The sequence below is a fragment of the Dermacentor silvarum genome, chromosome 3 (genome assembly GCF_013339745.2).
Source record: "Dermacentor silvarum isolate Dsil-2018 chromosome 3, BIME_Dsil_1.4, whole genome shotgun sequence".
In the NCBI taxonomy this organism is placed as follows: domain Eukaryota; kingdom Metazoa; phylum Arthropoda; class Arachnida; order Ixodida; family Ixodidae; genus Dermacentor; species Dermacentor silvarum.
In genome coordinates this window covers 106299233-106317909 of record NC_051156.1, presented here as the reverse complement: position 1 = coordinate 106317909, position 18677 = coordinate 106299233, and the positions used below count along the sequence as shown (strand labels likewise).

The 18677-nt window shown below is 49.1% G+C and overlaps 1 long non-coding RNA gene across 1 annotated transcript in view; it reads right to left on the bottom strand.

Moving 5' to 3' along the window:
* Window positions 1–15818, bottom strand: part of LOC125943926 (uncharacterized) — a 39429-nt gene extending 23611 nt beyond the window's left edge. The window contains exon 1 of the long non-coding RNA XR_007465994.1: window positions 15396–15818. This is a non-coding gene — a long non-coding RNA (uncharacterized LOC125943926). The remainder of the gene's footprint in view (window positions 1–15395) is intronic.
* Window positions 15819–18677: the final 2859 nt, after the last annotated feature.

The following is an 18677-nucleotide window of genomic DNA, read 5'->3' as shown; positions in this document are numbered from 1 at the left end:
TTCCGCCTTAAGGTCTCTTAGGTGTAGCTAAAGCGACTCCTGAGCACTCATGACATGAATGTCATCAGATGCATGTCATGTAGGTTATGAAAGAGCCGCCTACGTCTTGGTGCTCTCATGGTCGTTTCGTTAACATGGTAGGCTCCCCGCACACTGCTTCGCATAACATCGATTCCCACAGGGCGTGGGATCTGCCGGATTTTTTTATTAAGGGTAAGAGTATGTTGTGTCTATCAGTTGTTTTTTGTTCTTGATTTTGGTTAAACTGTTATCTGTTACATCACCATTCACTTGTTGATAACGTTATAGTTTTAAATAAAAGTGGGATGCTGCCAAGAATGGGCAGACGCTATCATAGAAGTTGTTTTACTAAGTTGACGCGCCCGAGTTGGCTCGGCGCGTAGTGGCCATACCAGTTCCGCCGGTGGGAATGGATAAGGGGGCTTTCAGAATCCGATTTCTTGTTCCATCTGTAGTACGCAGTAATGAGTAACGAATAGCTCCTCAGTGACGTTAGGAGCATGACCCTGATAAACGGAAGGTTCCTGAATTTCGCCCCACGTAGTTCCTCCCGGCAAGGCTATTCGCTAACCATATCAAAAAAAAAAAAATTAAGCCAGTTGCGCATTTGTGAAATCTGATACAGTGGAGCTCGGCAAGCGTTGATGTATTGCATAGTGGGTATGACGCTCGCCTTCGGACCGTGAGTACATGGGTTCAAATCCTGCGTCTCTCTCTTTCTTTCTCTCACTTTCTTTTTTTCTCTCTCGCCCTCATTTCTCTCTCTATCGCCCATAGCAAGTAGTATTACAATGGTCGGCACAACGGAACCGTATGGTTCCCATAAATGCATGTTCTGCAAGCGTGAGGTTACAACAACGACAAGCAACCTCTTGTTACGTTGCTTGTCGTTGCCACCTTTTTAAGATCAAAGCTACTTGTAGTTTTTGTGTGGACAGGGTGTGCTTAAGGAGATTTTAGGTCTTTTTTAGGCCATGAATAAGTGGTGTGTTGGCTGGTGCTTGCACGTTTTTCGCATATAGTATTTTTCTCCCATATACATGATGCAATAAATACAATGTAAGAAAAAGAAAGTGAGTGCATAGCCCGGAGGTTATAACGCTCGCCTTCAGACCGTGGCTAAGCAAGTTTATTTTGTTTTATTTCTCTCGCTCTGTCTCTCTTTGTTTCTCTCTCTGCACCTCCTCTCCTCAATTTACACTCTCTCCACTTCGCTCGAAACCGCGAACACTATCGCTCCGTAGGGATCAACCTCGACCTTAAACAGCTTTGCTGTTAAAAGCTGCAAAAATGTAAGCGAAAGAGTAACAGAAATGCTGGTGGCGTTAAGAAGAAGAGAAAGTTGCTTTCACTGTCGGTAGGTGATGAACAAAGTGCTTGGACCACGGCCACCCCCTTGAAGCAATGGTGTGCCGTGAGCGCTCTTCTTGATTGCTTAGTAGAAACTAATCCTGAGTTTCTACTAAATGGATAGTTTCTACTAAGAAACTAGCCTTGAGTGACATTACGTATTTAGACTTCTCTGCATTGTGTTTTCTTCCCCGCTGCCATATCACGGTGAATATGGCATTGCGCTGCTGAGATCAAGGTCGCGGCTTCAATCGCGGTCGTGGCGGCCGCATTCCAACGGGGGTGCAATGTAAATTCGAACGTGTACCGTGCATAGGGTGCTCGAGAAATAGCCCCAGGTGGTCAAAATTAATTTGGAGGCCACTCCCTGCGGCGTGCCTTATAATCAGACCGCAGTATTGGCCCGCGAAACCCCATTATTTAGTTTTCTTTCCAAAAGCATTCTTTCCTACTTCAGCCGTTTTGAGTCTATCTATCTATCTATCTATCTATCTATCTATCTATCTATCTATCTATCTATCTATCTATCTATCTATCTATCTATCTATCTATCTATCTATCTATCTGTCTATCTATCTATCTATCTATCTATCTATCTATCTATCTATCTATCTATCTATCTATCTATCTATCTATCTATCTAGAGGATTACGCCAACCAAGTACCCCAAGTTTTCTACCTGCTTGGGCTTCTAGGTGTGTGCTCCTCTTTGTGATGCCGTAGGAGTCGTTCTATTGTCGTCATTTCAGCATCGTGATCTTACTCTCCTCATGCCGTCGTCGTCGCCCTACTACCCTGACCCAGTGACCCAAGTTGTCTTGTAGCTTGGGCCAACAGGTATGGTGTTGTGGTTGCATCGCCGTCATTCCAGCTTTGCCATCCGACTCTCGTCATGACGTCGTCATCACCATATCTTCGTCATACAGTCATCGTACATTCTTTGTCACACCGCCGTAGCGATGCCGTCATCGACATTGAATCGTCGTCATTCCAGCTTCGTGATCTGATTCTCGTCAGGTTGTCATCGTTACACCTGCGACTCGAACCCAGTGATCCAAGGTGTCTAATAGCTTGGGGTCACTACGTATGTGTTTGGGGTCGTGATGCCTTCGTTGTCATTGCATCATTGTCATTCCGGATTTTTCATCCGACACTCGTCATGCCGAGCCATCACGCCTTCGTCGTCACACAGTCATGGTCATGTCGCCGTCACGCTGTCGTTTTATCACTGTCATCACTTCTGTAACGTCCTCCCATTGCCGCCATGCCACCGTCATTGTAACGTCTTCGTCATTCCATCAACGTCAATGTTTCTTCGTTATTGTATGGTAATCAGACTGTCGCCATTCAATCGTGATTGTGGCGACTCTGTCATGTCTTCATCGTCATTCGCTATCACGCCTATGTTGTCAGACCATCGTCGTGATGCCGTCGTGATCGTGCCATCATCGTTACTCCAGCTTCGTCATCCGACTCTCTTCATACCGTCGTCATCAAGCCATCGTCGTCATACAGGTTTCGCGAGACAGACATCGTGACGCCATTGTCATCATACACTGGTCGTCGCACCATTGTCCTCGTGTGGTTGTTTTGTCATCGTCGTAATATTATCGTCGACATGTATTCATAGTGATAGCGTTGTTGTCATGCCATGCACCCATGCCATGCACCCGTTGTCATACCATCGACGCCATGATGGTGGTATGATCGTTGTCATTCTCGCTTCTTCACCCGGCTGTCATCATACCGTCGTCGTCACAACATCGCCCTTATCTCATTGACCTCATGTCGTCGTTATGTTGTCTTCGTTGTACCAAGGTCATAATTGAGGAATTGGCATCTGATTGTTGTCATGCGGTCATCGTTGTACGCGTTTGTCGTTCCATCGATATACCTTCTTCCTCATTCCATCGTCACTGCATCAACGTCCTATAGTCGTCGTCATGCCTCAATGCTCATGGCGCGACCTTGACAAGCGAGTGCCATAGCAAAGTGGGACGATATTAGAGTATGTGGAATATATCCGAATCAACGAAGGACTCACGATTACAACTTCACGTGTCAAAAAAAACGGGACTTTAGGAACATGGTCTGTTACTACATTGCTCGATTGCTATTCGCATTATCGTCGACAGTCATCGACAGATGAGGTCTGCCGTAATATTTAATTGTGCGAATTTTTCAGAGTACTTGATGTGAAGTACACAGAGTAAGTCGTCAAGTACCCTGAGTAACTTTCAGGGTGTGATGAGGTTCTTTCAATGAATTACTCGCTACTGAGGCACAGCCTCAGCGCATGAAATGACGAAGTCCGTTCGTTACCACAACAAGCCATTCATTAAAGAAAATAAAGCGAAAAGAGAAAATGAAACTCAGCAAAATAATCACAAAAAAGAAAATGTGGTTGATCCCTCTTATATAGGAATCGGTATAGAACACGAAAGTGAAACGTGTCTTCACAGAAGTAGTGTAATGTTTATTGCACATTGATATATAATGTCTATTGGTGTTTTGTGGCTAAAGCGCCCTTAGGCGTTGATGCACCCACGCTGACGCCTGGTGGCACGTCTCCTCCATCACGACTACCAACGTCGATGACCATGAGCAACCGTCGTGCATATGGAAGCTGCACTACGCTGCACACGCTAGCACAACGCGAAAGACGAAGCACGTAACTGACACACTAATACAACGCGCAAGACAAAGCACGTAACTGAATCGTCACCGAGTCAAATCAGCGCGTACAGCGCGTCGTAATTGCAGCCTCCGCGATCAACTTCAGAAACATTTTCAGAGCTAATTGCGGAGGCCACGCTCCGATGTGCTGAGTACGGTGAACGCCACTACCAACGCCACCTAGGTGGCGTTGGTAGTGCTTCTTGATGCCAGCGTCCCTTCGAATGCTGGCATCGAGGCGTCGTAGTGCTGAGACCACCGAAGCGTTCACTGTCGGTGCGCGTTAGTGTCATAATGCAGTACTTCTCTTTTCTGCTCGTAGGTGGCGGCACCGCCCCGAGCAAGAGCGCGGGTACACGGAGGAGTGTTAGATATATAAGGCGCGTCTGTGTAGCTCTCTCCAAATGCGTTTGTGGCGCAATGGGTTAAACGCTCGGCGATCTATCGTCGCGGACCGAGAGGTCGTGGGTTCGATTTCCAAATTTGGCATGTTTGTGGAACTTTTTCTTCTGGTTTCTTTCTTTGTATTATGTTCTATGACGTATTTCCGTGACGGAAATACGTCAGTGAAGTCTTGGTGGACCCCGGCATAAAACACTTTCGTGTTAAAACAAAAGAGGATTAAGTCTAGAAAGAAATCATAAAAAAATGTCACAGTTTCGCCCTAAGGGCGAAGCAATGAATGCGATAGCAACACAGCAATGTCATACGAAGTAAGGTGAGCGGCTTTGGTAGCAACAACACGCAGAACTGTTGTCGACGCCATCGGCGTTTTGCCCGCGTTAGCTCAAAATGCGTGCGGCGTTGGTGACTGTTGCTGGAGCCTCTGATATAAATAGGCACTTGGTGCCGCAGCTAAACGTCGCCTCCCTTCCCTCCCCCTCCCCCATGGCCTCTCGCGCGTCCGAAGAAGGCGCGTTTGCTCTACATATATGGTGATTGTAAAGGAGAGAGAGAGAGAGAGAGAGAACTTTAATGAAAAGAATGGCTCAATGGCCTAAGCAGGGGTAAGGGTCAATGGCGGGGTTCACAAGAAAAAAAAACACACACACACACACAAAAAAAACAAGAAAACACTACACATTCATAACCTGCCGGTCAAGCCGGCCTCGCGCACAAACTCCCATAAGGAGTTGATAGTTCGTCGGGCATCGGCCTGAGGGGGCGGCGTGGTCCATGCCTCCAGTGAGGTAATGCCGCGTCCCTTGTGCTTGTCTCTTACTGCTGCGAGACCGGGACAGTCCCACAATAGATGCCTGATTGTCGGTCGAGCACCGATGTCGCACGTACTGCACGTCACTGGTGAAGACATCACTTTCGCCTCCGTCTCTTCCTCCTCCTCATTGTCCATACGTTGCCTCTGATGGCCTCGCGTCTTCTTTGAAGCGGCGTACGCGCGCCACTTAGCCAGAACATCTTCGGTGAGTGCTGCGCCCGTCCTGGCCTTATGCACCAGGACTTGCGCGCCCCGAGGAAGCCCCTTGGGCAAAGGGTGGGCATTGTGCGGTACCTTCGCCTTCAGCTCCCGTTTGGCTTGGACTTTAAGTCGCTCGCGCTCCTCCTCCGGATCCAGACGCACAGGAGTGAGAGGGACTGGGCCCAGGGGAGATGAGCGGGAAAATAACAGCTCGCTCGCTGCACTGTGGGCCGCACCGTTGCCGATGCTGCCCGAGTGCCCCGGGACCCAGTCCACTCGCACACCCATGCCGTAATCCCGATGAAGGGATGCGCATGCGACCTTAATATCATGCGCCCACGTGCCTACTCTGGGCGTCGCCGTGAGTGCCTTTAGGGCATCTAAAGAGTCGGTGAATATCGTGAACTCTTTGCCCCTGTGGTATTCCATAATATTTCCCGCCTTTTCCTTCAGCTTCTCTAGTGCAAATAGGATGGCCTGCAGTTCAAGTGCCTTAATGGTCGGTTCTTGCTGGTGTTGGTGAATCCGGACGTTTTGCTGCTCACCACTAACGACTGCCAGCGCCGCTCTCGATGTAGTAGGATCCCAGGCCGCATCTGTGAAAATGGCATATTCTTTCAAGTCAGCCCGTTCTGCAAGTTTGGATCGATAAGCGCCGTGGTACTCTTTCGTCTGCCGGCGTGTGACAGGCTTCGTGACTCGAACCTGCACGTCATCCCACGGAGCAACAGCCGGAAGCACTTCCACCTTGTTTGGCAAGCGTTCTCCGTCTAACTCTAAGAGCTGCTGTCCAGAGCGTGTGTAACGTCGACGGCGGTCATGTCCCTCCTTGCGTTCTATAATAATGTCCCTGAGTGGAGGAAGTCCCGCGTACCGGTGCAGGTCTTCCACTCGCGCGTGGCGGGGAAGACCCGTGATCACTCGAAGACACTCCCGGTGCATTCTTTCGAGCTTGTTGTATTGTGCTTTGGTGAGGTCAAAGCATACCGCACCGTAACAAGCCCTCGACGTAAGCACTGCCGACGTCAAAGTCCGAGCGGTATCGGCGCCAGCTCCACCGCGCTTCTGCGATATGCGTTTCACCAAGTGCAGAAGTTTCTTCCACGTAGGTTCTAGTTCTTTGAGCCAGGTAGCCGCTCCGCCGTCCTCGTGAATTGGAATGCCGAGTATCTTGACGTGGTGTTGTGGAGCTCTCTCAAGCTTCTGGCCAGCTAGGTACAGCTCGACTTTCTCCTTTTCTTGTACCTTGCCACCGGGGAGGATGTACTTTGTTTTTTCCGGAGACAGCTGCATGCCTGTTCCTTTCAAGTAATCCGTCAATGTGTCGAGTGCATGCTGCATTGTCTTGGTTGCTATTTCTGTTGTCTTTAGAGGGCCGCCAGGTTCCGTCCACAGTGTCACGTCGTCCGCATAAATGGTGAAATGGACGCCGTGAACCTGTCGTAGACGCACAGCCAGTCCTCGCATGACTAGATTAAACAGTGTAGGCGATAAAATTGCGCCCTGAGGAACACCTACATTGTTCGTGAATGTCCTTGTACATGTGTTGTCACTACGGATCTCGAATGTCCGATGCTCCAGGAACGATTTCACAATGTTTACAATTCGTATTCCAGGGCGCGCTTCTTCGAGCGCCGAGATTACGGCTTCGTGTGTGACACTGTCGAATGCCTTCCGTAGGTCCGCGGCGACCAGGATGCCGGGAACCTTCTGCCTACCCCGCCGCTTCCTAGTGCAACGACGGAGCAAAAAGAGGCTGTCTTGAGTGCAAAGGCCTGGTCTGAATCCAGTCTGACTTGGGTCAAAGTATGGTTCGTTGTGACTTTCCTCGAGATGGTAGGTGAGCCGCGTGAGGACTAAGCGTTCGAGAAGCTTGCAAAGTGTTGATGTCAACGATATAGGCCGCAAATTGCTGACATCGTTTGCAGGTTTGCCTGGTTTTGGGATAGGGCTCACCACGGAGTGCTTCCACTCGGCGGGAATTTCACCTGATAACCAAACTTTGTTTATCTCTTCCTTTAACTGTTCTTTTCCTAGTTCACTGAGGTTCCGCAACAACTGCCAGGTAATACCATCCTTGCCCGGTGCACTCTTGGCGTTGACAGAATCAAGAGCCATGATCAGTTCTTGCATAGTGAAAGCTGATTCGATATCTGCGTCCGACGTAGGAACCATGCGTTGGTAAATTTTAGCATCAGGTGGTAGGTCTGGCTGAGGGAAGAAAGTGTGCGCCGCCTTCAGTTCGAACTCGGAGGGTGAACAGCCAGTAGCCAGCATTACATTCCTGACGGTATTGCACTTCTTTCTCTTTCCAGACATGCCCTTGAAAGTGGACCACAGCTTCCGAGTCCCAGTCCGTTCGTCAAACGAGGCGCAGTGGTCGCACCATCGTTCTCGGTCAAGTTCCTTAGCATAACGACGCGCCTGCGCTGTCTTGTTACGAACCCTGAGCAAGTCGACGTGTTGCTTCCCATTCTGGATGTATACCTGATGTAACATGGCTCGCGTGTCCCACAGATGGAGGAGATGCTTGTCAGGTGTTGGAAGGTGCTCGTTCACTTCAATATTTCTAGTGGCTTCCCGAGCTGCACTTGAAAGCTTCTCTATGAACGGTGTGTTCTTGTCGCAGGCCTCAAAACAGGAACGGAACAAGTCCCAGTCTACGGCTGACGTCATTCTTTTCTTCTGTCCGGTGGCCTTCGCCTCGACTTCAATCCAGATTGGGTAGTGATCGCTGCCCATTGGGTCGGCGCCACACCTCCAGTCATTCACAAGTCCCGGTGTCGTCCAAGTCAAGTCAGGCGTGCTGTCACGCTGCCCCGAGTGGAGTGCGTGGCGAGTGGGGTAGTCCAGGTCGTTCGCCAAGATAATTCCGGCTGCTTCAACTTCTTCAAGGAGTAAACATCCCCTTTCTGAATTTCTGTCATATCCCCAGCTTTGATGATGAGCATTGAAGTCTCCTCCAACCAATAGTCGATCCTTTGGGTAAATGTTTCGCAGTTCACGCAACCATGCGAAATTAGCTTTCTTCGCACCAACTTTCTTGTAGCAATTGGTTTCTGGGCGAAGGTAGGCGGACACAAGTAATGTTTGACGACCTCTCAAGTTACATCGCACCGCCACCACCTCTTGGATCTTGCTACAATACTTAGCTGTGTCGAGCTTTGCGTGCGGCACATCCCTGCGCACAAAGACAGCCGCCTGTGCTTCAACGTGCTCTTCTCTCTGTTGGTCGCACTTTTTCTTTCCAGTATGCGCGTGTAATATGCTGGGTTGAAAATACCCTTCGTAGCCCCGGATGCCAGGAGTGGTGCCCATCGTTTCTTGCAACAGAAGCACCGCCGGCCTGCCCACATGTTCAAAAAGGGCATTGAGTTCGGCGGCGCACTGGTTAAGTGAGCGGCAATTCCACTGCAAGACATCCGGGGACTGTTTAGGCACTGCATTGCGGCCGCTGCTGTTTGGTGAGCTCGCCATGCTGAGACAAAATGGCCATCATTTGATCCTGCTGTGTCTGCAGGGTTTGCATAAACTGTTGCATCATATCCTGCTGTGCCTGTTGCATTTGATGCCATTGCTTTAAAACTTGTTGTGTCTGTAAAACTTGCGTCTGCGCCTGAGCTTGTTGTTGCATTACCTGGGCTCTCGTATCGTTCAGAAATTGCGTGATCCACTCGGGAGCGTGGTATGCCTGCGGTACGACTTCCACTGAGCCTCCTGTTTCTTCTTTTGACGGCTCTTGGGATGGGTTCTTGAGCTTTCCCCCGTTCATTGGGTGCGGCCGTGTATTTTTAGGAGGTGGGGCAGAGCCTCTTCGTGGTGACAGAGATTGTCGTCTCTTCGCTTGGTCAATCAGCGTTCTCTCCTCTTTCCACTCTGCTAGGCGATGCTGGAGTACTAGCTTTTGCTCGTTTCGCTCCTTCAGTTGTTGGTGAAATCGTGTCCGAGCCGTGTCTATGGACCGCTGGATTTCCGACAGCTGCTTCTGGAGACGAGACAATGTATTCTCAAAGTCACGGGTGCTGACTTCGGTTTCCATGTCAATCTGCTCCAGCTCCTTTGCGATCTCTTCTCCATACCGCGGACTGAAACGAGACGTTTTCTTCGAAGTCTTCTGAGCACCAGAGGTTATCGAAGCGTAGGACACCGGAGAAGGCTGTGATGTTAACAAATGAGCACCGGAATCCGGGGGTTTGCTTGATGGTCTTGATTTCGAGCATGCCTTCTGTTGCTTACGGCTTCCACTCCTGCCTTTAGATAAGTCCTTTGATTGACTAGACGACTTGACATTCTTGCCTGTTTGCATGGCACTACGGGACTGGTGTCCCTGTGCAGCCTTGGCGTGTTTGGCAAAAAGCTTGCGCTGTGGGCACGAAGCGTCTGTAGCCAGGTGACCGTCCTTCTCGCAGTTACGGCAGTATTTCTTGTCCGTCTGGGGGCATGACTCAGGGGGTTCCTCATGCTGGGAACCACATCGAGGGCACACTGCATTCTCCGCAGGGCACACATCTTGCTTATGGCCCAACCCATGGCACCGGAAGCACACCACGGATCGCGGCTCGTAGGGGATGACATTCTTGAGAAAATCCCAGTATTTCACGTATCGAGGGGGGCGGGATGATGCGAATGTAATCAACACCGACCCGCTCTTTCCCATAGGGCGAGCCAGGAGTATCTGCACATTCTCACTGTCAAGTGCTTGAGCCAGCGTCTCCGATGTCTCATCAAGTGTGCAGCCGTATATAACACCACGTGACATGCCCTCGCTCGGGACCTGGTGCACAGACACTGGGAGAGGTGGCGCCGACGGAATTTCCAGGGTATTCAGCTTTAGCAAATTTGATGCTTGTCTTTCGTCGCACGTCTGGACTGTGAGGGTGTTCGATGCGTCGTTGAACCGCAGCAGTTGATGTTGAGCCAACCTCTTGTCGTGCGATAGTGCGCTAATGGCGTGTTTCACTTCACGGGCGTTAAGCGAAACGATACTGCGTCGTTCTCTAGGCCGTATGGCTAAAACGAAGCAGCCAAGTTCGGTTCGCTCGACAACCCTCGTAGGTCTAGTTGAATTCCCTTGTTCACGTTGGGCCGCTTTTCGTCTGGAGCGGGTTGTGGCGCGTTCCCATAATCCGTCCCCTTCAAAGCCTTCTTCAGGCTCATGGCTGGACCATTCGGCTTGGAGACTGGCTGCCTTGCGTATGTCAGCATCATCTTCGAGCTGCTCACTCTCCATTCTTCGTCTTTTAGTATCATGGATTTCTTCACGTGCATTTTGGCGCCTAGCTTCTTGCATGGCAGCTGCAGAAGTTGGGAGCGCGCGCTGCGTTCGAGCTTGCCTTTTAGATTCGTCAGTCACAGACACAGCTGCGGACGCTACATCCATCAGCTCCTCTCCGCCTGGTGTCGTGGAGGGAACGCATGACGTTGCAGGTTGCACAATGATGGCCCTAGATGGTGCTGCCATAGCACTGGACTCGGGTGCCGGTAACGAAGCCAAGCCTAATGTCAGGCTTAGCGTTCGTTCCGACGCCGCAAACAAAGTGCCGAAAAATGTTCTGACGAGCTCAAAACTGAGTGAAACTGCGCTCACTTGTTCGGAAGGTGAAGTCCTCCAACTGGTAAGAGCATTGACGAAGAGTGTGGACTTGAACCATGGGAATAAAGACCTGTTCACGGGAGCACCAAAAAACGCGGCCTTCCCCGTCGGCGTCCAAACCGGAAGTCCTGTAAAGGAGAAAAGAGACGCCTACTTCTGCAGCCCTTAAGCGAGCACGGCGCAGAACGCGCGTTTGTTCTCCGCCGTGCGTTCACTCCCCGTGAAAGACGCGCCCCTCGCGCCCTTTCACTCGCACATACAGCGTTCGGCGCGCGGCGACGATTTCTTCTCCAAATGACGTCATACGGAACCTCACGGCGACGGCGACGGCGACAGCGACGAAATCTGCTTTTGAGTGTCCATATAATTGCTATCGCAATAAAAGTCAGAAGGGGTCTACAGTTTCATGGTTCGCACTGGAGCTGTGGGATGGACTATAAGCGGCGACAGAGGTGGAACACGAAATGCAGTAGCGGTGGTGAAACTAGAAGCCGCCGAAGAAAATCATGGTCGCCCCCAGGCGAACACCAGGGATCCAGTAATGCAGGAGGAAGTTCCGCAAATTTCACTGTGACGTTGGGAACCTGGATGGGTCACCTTAGTACGGTAGAGGTCTTGTCACCGGACACCAAGTGCAAGGGCTTCACCTCTGCGACCGGTACAAGGGCTTCATTTCTTCTAATGTCGGTGGGCACCTTATCATCAGGCAGCCATGATCGACACTGCTGTGAAGGCAGGCGTAGTGGAGACGGGTAACGGCTAGACGCCCTTGCGGCGTTCGCCAGCCGGAGCTCGGGCACGGGGCTGGAGACGCTGGGCCGCCTGGGTCGGACGTCCTTCCGACGTTCGCCAACCGCAGGCTGCAGGGAGAAGTTGGTTGTCGTGTCGATCCCAGGTGGGAGCCTTGAGCGACCTTGGGCCAGGAGCTCGACTGGCCGCTACCCCCGCACCCTGGTCGTCATCTTCCCCCTCCTCTTCCACGTTTGCCACGATGGCTGTCGCTTGCTTGCTTCCTTGCTTGTTGCTTACTTCTGTCCCTTACATACTACGATCACGGCACTCGCGCACTTCACATATCACACAGGGTACTTGATCTGAAAAAGTCAAAGGACTTGTGCGAACTGCTTTTCTCGTCAGTGATGGGCGACTGTCCCATGTAGTGGAAAGTGCTTTCGGTATTGGTGCCTGTAATACACTCTTTGTGTGCTTGTAACGTGTTCGTTTGTGTATAGTGCTCATTGATGTATTTTATTGCGATAGCAATTATATGGGCACTCCAAAGCAGATTTCTGCCGTCGGCGTCGCCGTCGTCGTCGCCGTTGCCGTGAGGTTCCGTATGACGTCAATGGAGATGAAATCGTCGCCGCGCGCCGCCGAACGCTGTATGTGCGATTGAGAGGGCGCGAGGGACGCGCTCTTTCACGGGGAGTGAACCCACGGCGGAGAACAAACGCGCGTTCTGCGCCGTTCTTCCTTAAGGGCTGCAGAAGTAGGCGTCTCTTTCCTCCTTTACAATCACCATATATGTAGAGCAAACGCGCCTTCTTCCGACGCGCGAAAGGCCGGGGGGGGGGGGAAGGGGAGGAAAGGGAGGTGACGTTTAGCTGCGGCACCCAGTGCCTATTTATATCAGAGGCTCCAGCAACAGTCAGCAACGCCGCACGCATTTTGTGTGAATGCTGGCAGAAACGCCGACAGCGTCGACATTAGTTCTGTGTGTTGCCGGTGCTGCTGCATGTCCAAGTTTATACAGCTGATCAAGCTATTATCATTACTCTGTATAGCTCTCTACAAATTTGCTATCGCAATTGATGCTTCACCTTTCAGGTGAAACTGCGACCACTTTTTTCGTACATCCTTTGCTTATTATTGCTTGAGTAGCGGCTATAATGTTCTCGTATAGCCGGCTCTAACCAAGCCCACCTTTCTAACTAAACTATAAAAAAAGAAACCCTGAGTGCAGGGACTGAGTGAGTGAGTGAACACCACACACACACACACACACACACACACACACCACACACACACACACACACACACACACACACACCACACACACACACACACACACACACACACACACACACACACACACACACACACACACACCCACACACACACACACACACACACACACACACACACACACACACACACACACACACACACACACACACACACACACACACACACACACACACACACACACACACACACACACACACACACACACACACACACACACACACACACACACACACACACACACACACACACACACACACACACACACACACACACACACACACACACACACACACACACACACACACACACACACACACACACACACACACACACACACACACACACACACACACACACACACACACACACACACACACACACACACACACACACACACACACACACACACACACACACACACACACACACACACACACACACACACACACACACACACACACACACACACACACACACACACACACACACACACACACACACACACACACACACACACACACACACACACACACACACACACACACACACACACACACACACACACACACACACACACACACACACACACACACACACACACACACACAACTTGCATACTGGTATTTTATATTTTTGGAGAGAGAGGTAGAGAAAGGATGCATAGAAATGCGGGGAGGTTAACCAAAGTAGTTCCGGTGCTACCCTGCAAGGGGGGAAGGAGTACGGGGATAAAAAGAGAAAGAGCGCGGAAGAAAGAGAGAGAGAGCGAAAGAGAGACGAGCACGAAGAAACCGCGTACACTATAGAGTGGTAGGTAGCGGCGTTGTTATAGTATATCGTGAACGCCCGTAGAGCGCAGCAACCTTGGAGTTTTCTACACTAGTATAACCCAGATATTTTATAGCCTCGTAGCGCGAGTGTCTGCCGTGCCGCTACTCTCGACACTAGGTGTTGCCTTCTGGTAAGGGCTGCGCTGACTGCAGGAGACGGAAGAAAATGGCTGCAATAGCGGTGTCTTCGCATGTTCTTTTGTTTTTACACGTGTTCTTGCCTGCATCTGCTGAGCTGTTTGCTTTGAAGACGTGTTCTTACTGCATCTGCTGATAGGGATGCACAGTCCACCGATTCTTTAAAAGTACCCCGCGAGCTTCGACCTAACAAAATGTCGTTTTCTGTATTGAAGTACTAAAGTGACTGGAACAATAATGCATTTTTACGCAAAGTTCGGGAATTAATATCTCGAAACTGGTGTCATCCCGATAATTAATTCCAAGTTGATCCGCCTTGCGAACTCAACAGCTAGAATATGTAACTTGCGATGTGGGTAACTACCGCATCCAATTACGTTAATTGATTCACCAAATAAGTTACAAACCTAATTGGTGAACTTCTGGTAATTAGTAGATTAAGCATTTCAATATATTAAGCCCGCCTCGTCAGGTAGACCAGCTCATTAACTAGAATCTGCCAACCTTTCTTTAAGTAATTTATTAACGGAAAAGTACATTTAATGATTTCATATTTCCATTTGCTGCTGCATATTGACCTTTCCAACACATGACATTGAAAGAAAGACCCAACACAGTTCTTGATTATTGGCCTGCTTTTGTACTGCGTAATTTCAAGTTCTCTAACACATATAGGAAATACCATATGAAAATTAATTAGGTTGAAACTCTGAATTTTCGAAGCCGGTATATCAAGGTAGCCTGTGTGTCTGGCTCAGGTAATGATTACCACATTTGTAACGTTTCGTTTGGAGTTACATCAATAGTCTTGCGTGATGTTAATCATCTAATATGACTATCTGCCGTGACTGCGAGTTTGATTGCTCTGAGATAGTGGCATGATGTTTCGTAGGGATTTCTTCCAAATATTTGTGTATCCTTCCGTTCCAAAGTGTCTACAGAGTTGTGAACTTGTCAAGCTGTCTAGGCCCCATTTCTTCACAGATACCTCCTTCGGTAGTTTTGTATAGACAGAAAATAAAGATTGAATAATTCATTCATTGATTATTTATACAGGTCACTTTGTAGGTGTTTTGGTAAGAAAATGGCGGAGCACTAGTGGTATATGCCACAAGAATTACGGCTGATGTTTAATATTTTAGTCCTAGTGTCTCTATCGCAATAAAGGTGAAACAAGTAGGAACAGAAAAAGAAAATAAATATTTTAAGTCATCTTGTAGCAGCTCTAAACCAAATAAAACAAAACTTGAGCTGCCGCTGCTATTAATGAAAGTTAAACCGACAACACGACTCTGCTTATCAGATGAGTGGTAATTACAGTATAAAAGCGGAAATAACCTACCTATGAGAAGCATCAGTAACACGCTTAGCCTGCTTACTGTCATCCTGTTCTTGAGCGACTGTTTCTTGAACGTCTTGGCAGATATGCCATTGTGAACACTTGATACTAGCGGGCACAAGGCCGCCAAGCTTTCTTCCGCACTTCTGCGTAGCTGACAAAAGAAGAAAGCGTAGCAAACAAAGAGATAAGACGTGAGCTGAAACTGATGTACTCCTCAAATATTTCAGCGAATACAAAGACAAGCAGTACAAGAATGTTTTTTTCATTTGTGCATCCAAACCTATAGACCCAGACTGTGAGACTTAGAGGACGTTGCTTTGCAGCGTAGTAGGATGTCTCGGGACTTCAATGTCTATTGTTCTTCACTGAAATGGTTCACGATTCGCCCTTGCACACAAAGGTTTCACTTTCTCGACTGTGTGTTATTACAACATGGTGTGGGGCAATAGAGTGAGATACATGACCCTTTTTCCCCAGTTCTGTCGAATACTGATGCTTCAAAAAAGGGTGCAATTAAAAAAATGATAAATTGGTAAAGTTGCAATTGATTTCCACTGACATCATAGAAAACTAATATATCATATACATCCACTCGTGAAAGAAGCTAGATGCAATGAGGAGGAGCCCTTGCCATTACGTTTTTACAGCATGACAGCATTTCGTGCTTTTGACCATGACAGAAATTATCTCGCGATTTTTGAGGATATTATGACTATGCTGATATCTGTTAAATCTGAGCTCATGGTAATAAATGTGATAAAATTAAGACAATGTTTGAGAACAAAATTATTAGCCTTCTGTGATGAATAAAGTTAGTCTCGATGAAGACTTAAGGAAGGCATCTACTGCGAAAATCGTTAGTAAGATGACAGTCAAAGCGAATTGTCATCAAGCTCTCTACTATGAATGGGAGCGTAGTAAATGCTGCGCTAATAGCCTTAATGGCGATTGTTCTGGTTGGTGCTGGTTCGAGCATCATACAGAACAAAAGGATGGCTTAGAGCCAAGAATCGTGCCTCTGAACTTAAGGTACGTGGCACAAGGTAACACCTCAGAAGGAGTGGTTGCAAAGAAGTTTATGAGCTTGTGTGTAGACTCTGGCAAATGTCTACAGCCATACAGAAATGAGGCCAGTGAGTCCGGGTAAAGCTTGCTTACAGGTGGGGCGCAGGATGCTATAGGGTTGCGTTCCGAACGCGAGGATGAGAAATCACATCATTGTTTCTACGAGGGCTATGGCCTAACAGATTTTGCACAAAAACAAAATGGGAATATCAAAGGACTGGATACGAAAAGATATAATGTAGGGCAGAACGAGGAACACGTTCAATGTAGAAGAGAGATCTGTGATAAGCGGCGTAGTGAGAAAGTAGGAGCAGTAGAAAGCACTCAGAGTAGGAACGCAGAACGTGCTCTGCGCAAGAAGCGGTTCGCGGGAAAAGGTTGTTCCATGTCTGAAAATTTGGCACGCCAGTTTGTGCTACCAAGCACTGTAAGAAGAACCTTGCTCTCAGGTGAATTTCTTGCATTGCATCTACGAAAGCATGTCCGGTTTGAAAATGTTATATGTAGAGAGAGTGCCGGTAGAAACTGGCACCGCAGCCGCTGTAGAAAAAAAAGGGTTCTTGTATTTCTACGCACTGTAGAAATACAAGAAACCTTTTTTTTCTACAGCGCGTTCGACTGTTTCAACTATGCTGTTCAGCGTTAGAGGATGTAGCGATGAGTGATCCTCTGTTATTGGAAAAAAATGTGGTTGATCCCTCTTATATAGGAATCGGTATAGAACACGAAAGTGAAACGTGTCTTCACAGAAGTAGTGTAATGTTTATTGCACATTGATATATCTTGTCTATTGGTGTTTTGTGGCTAAAGCGCCCTTAGGCGTTGATGCACCCACGCTGACGCCTGGTGGCACGTCTCCTCCATAACGACTACCAACGTCGATGACCATGAGCAACCGTCGTGCATATGGAAGCTGCACTACGCTGCACACGCTAGCACAACGCGAAAGACGAAGCACGTAACTGACGCACTAATACAACGCGCAAGACAAAGCACGTAACTGAATCGTCACGGAGTCAAATCAGCGCGTACAGCGCGTCGTAATTGCAGCCTCCGCGATCAACTTCAGAAACATTTTCAGAGCTAATTGCGGAGGCCACGCTCCGCTGTGCTGAGTACGGTGAACGCCGCCACCTAGGTGGCGTTGGTAGTGCTTCTTGATGCCAGCGTCCCTTCGAATGCTGGCATCGAGGCGTCGTAGTGCTGAGACCACCGAAGCGTTCACTGTCGGTGCGCGTTAGTGTCATAATGCAGTACTTCTCTTTTCTGCTCGTAGGCGGCGGCACCGCCCCGAGCAAGAGCGCGGGTACACGGAGGAGTGTTAGATATATAAGGCGCGTCTGTGTAGCTCTCTGCGAATGCGTTTGTGGCGCAATGGGTTAAACGCTCGGCGATCTATCGTCGCGGACCGAGAGGTCGTGGGTTCGATTTCCAAATTTTGCATGTTTGAGGAACTTTTTCTTCTGGTTTTTTTCTTTGTATTATGTTCTATGACGTATTTCCGTGACGGAAATACGTCAGTGAAGTCTTGGTGGACCCCGGCATAAAACACTTTCGTGTTAAAAAGTTGTCGCAGTTTCACCTGAAAGGCGAAGCATCAATTGCGATAGCAAATTTGTAGGGAGCTATACGGAGTAATGATATTAGCTTTATCAGCTGTATAAACTTGGACATGCAGCAGCGCCGGCAACACGCAGAACTGTTGTCGACGCCGTCGGCGTTTTGCCCGCGTTCGCTCAAAATGTGTGCGGCGTTGGTGACTGTTGCCGTAGCCTCTGATATAAATAGGCACTTCGTGCCGCAGCTAAGCGTCGCCTCCCTTCCCCTCCCCCCACCTCCCCCACGGCCTCTCGCGCGTCGGAAGAAGGTGCGTTTGCTCGACATATATGATGATTGTAAAGGAGGAAAGAGACGCCTACTTCTGCAGCCCTTAAGCGAGCACGGAGCAGAACGCACGTTTGTTCTCCGCCGTGCGTTCACTCCCCGTGAAAGCGCGCGCCCCTCGCGCCCTTTCAATCGCACATACAGCGTTCGGCGCGCGGCGACAATTTCATCTCCATTGACGTCATACGGAACCTCACGGCGACGGCGACGCCGACGGCAGAAATCTGCTTTTGAGTGTCCATATAATTGCTATCGCAATAAAAAAGTTGTTTTTACCGAAACAACTTTCTTGTGTGGGGGGTGATTGTGATGAATGAAAGAAGACGACGCCGA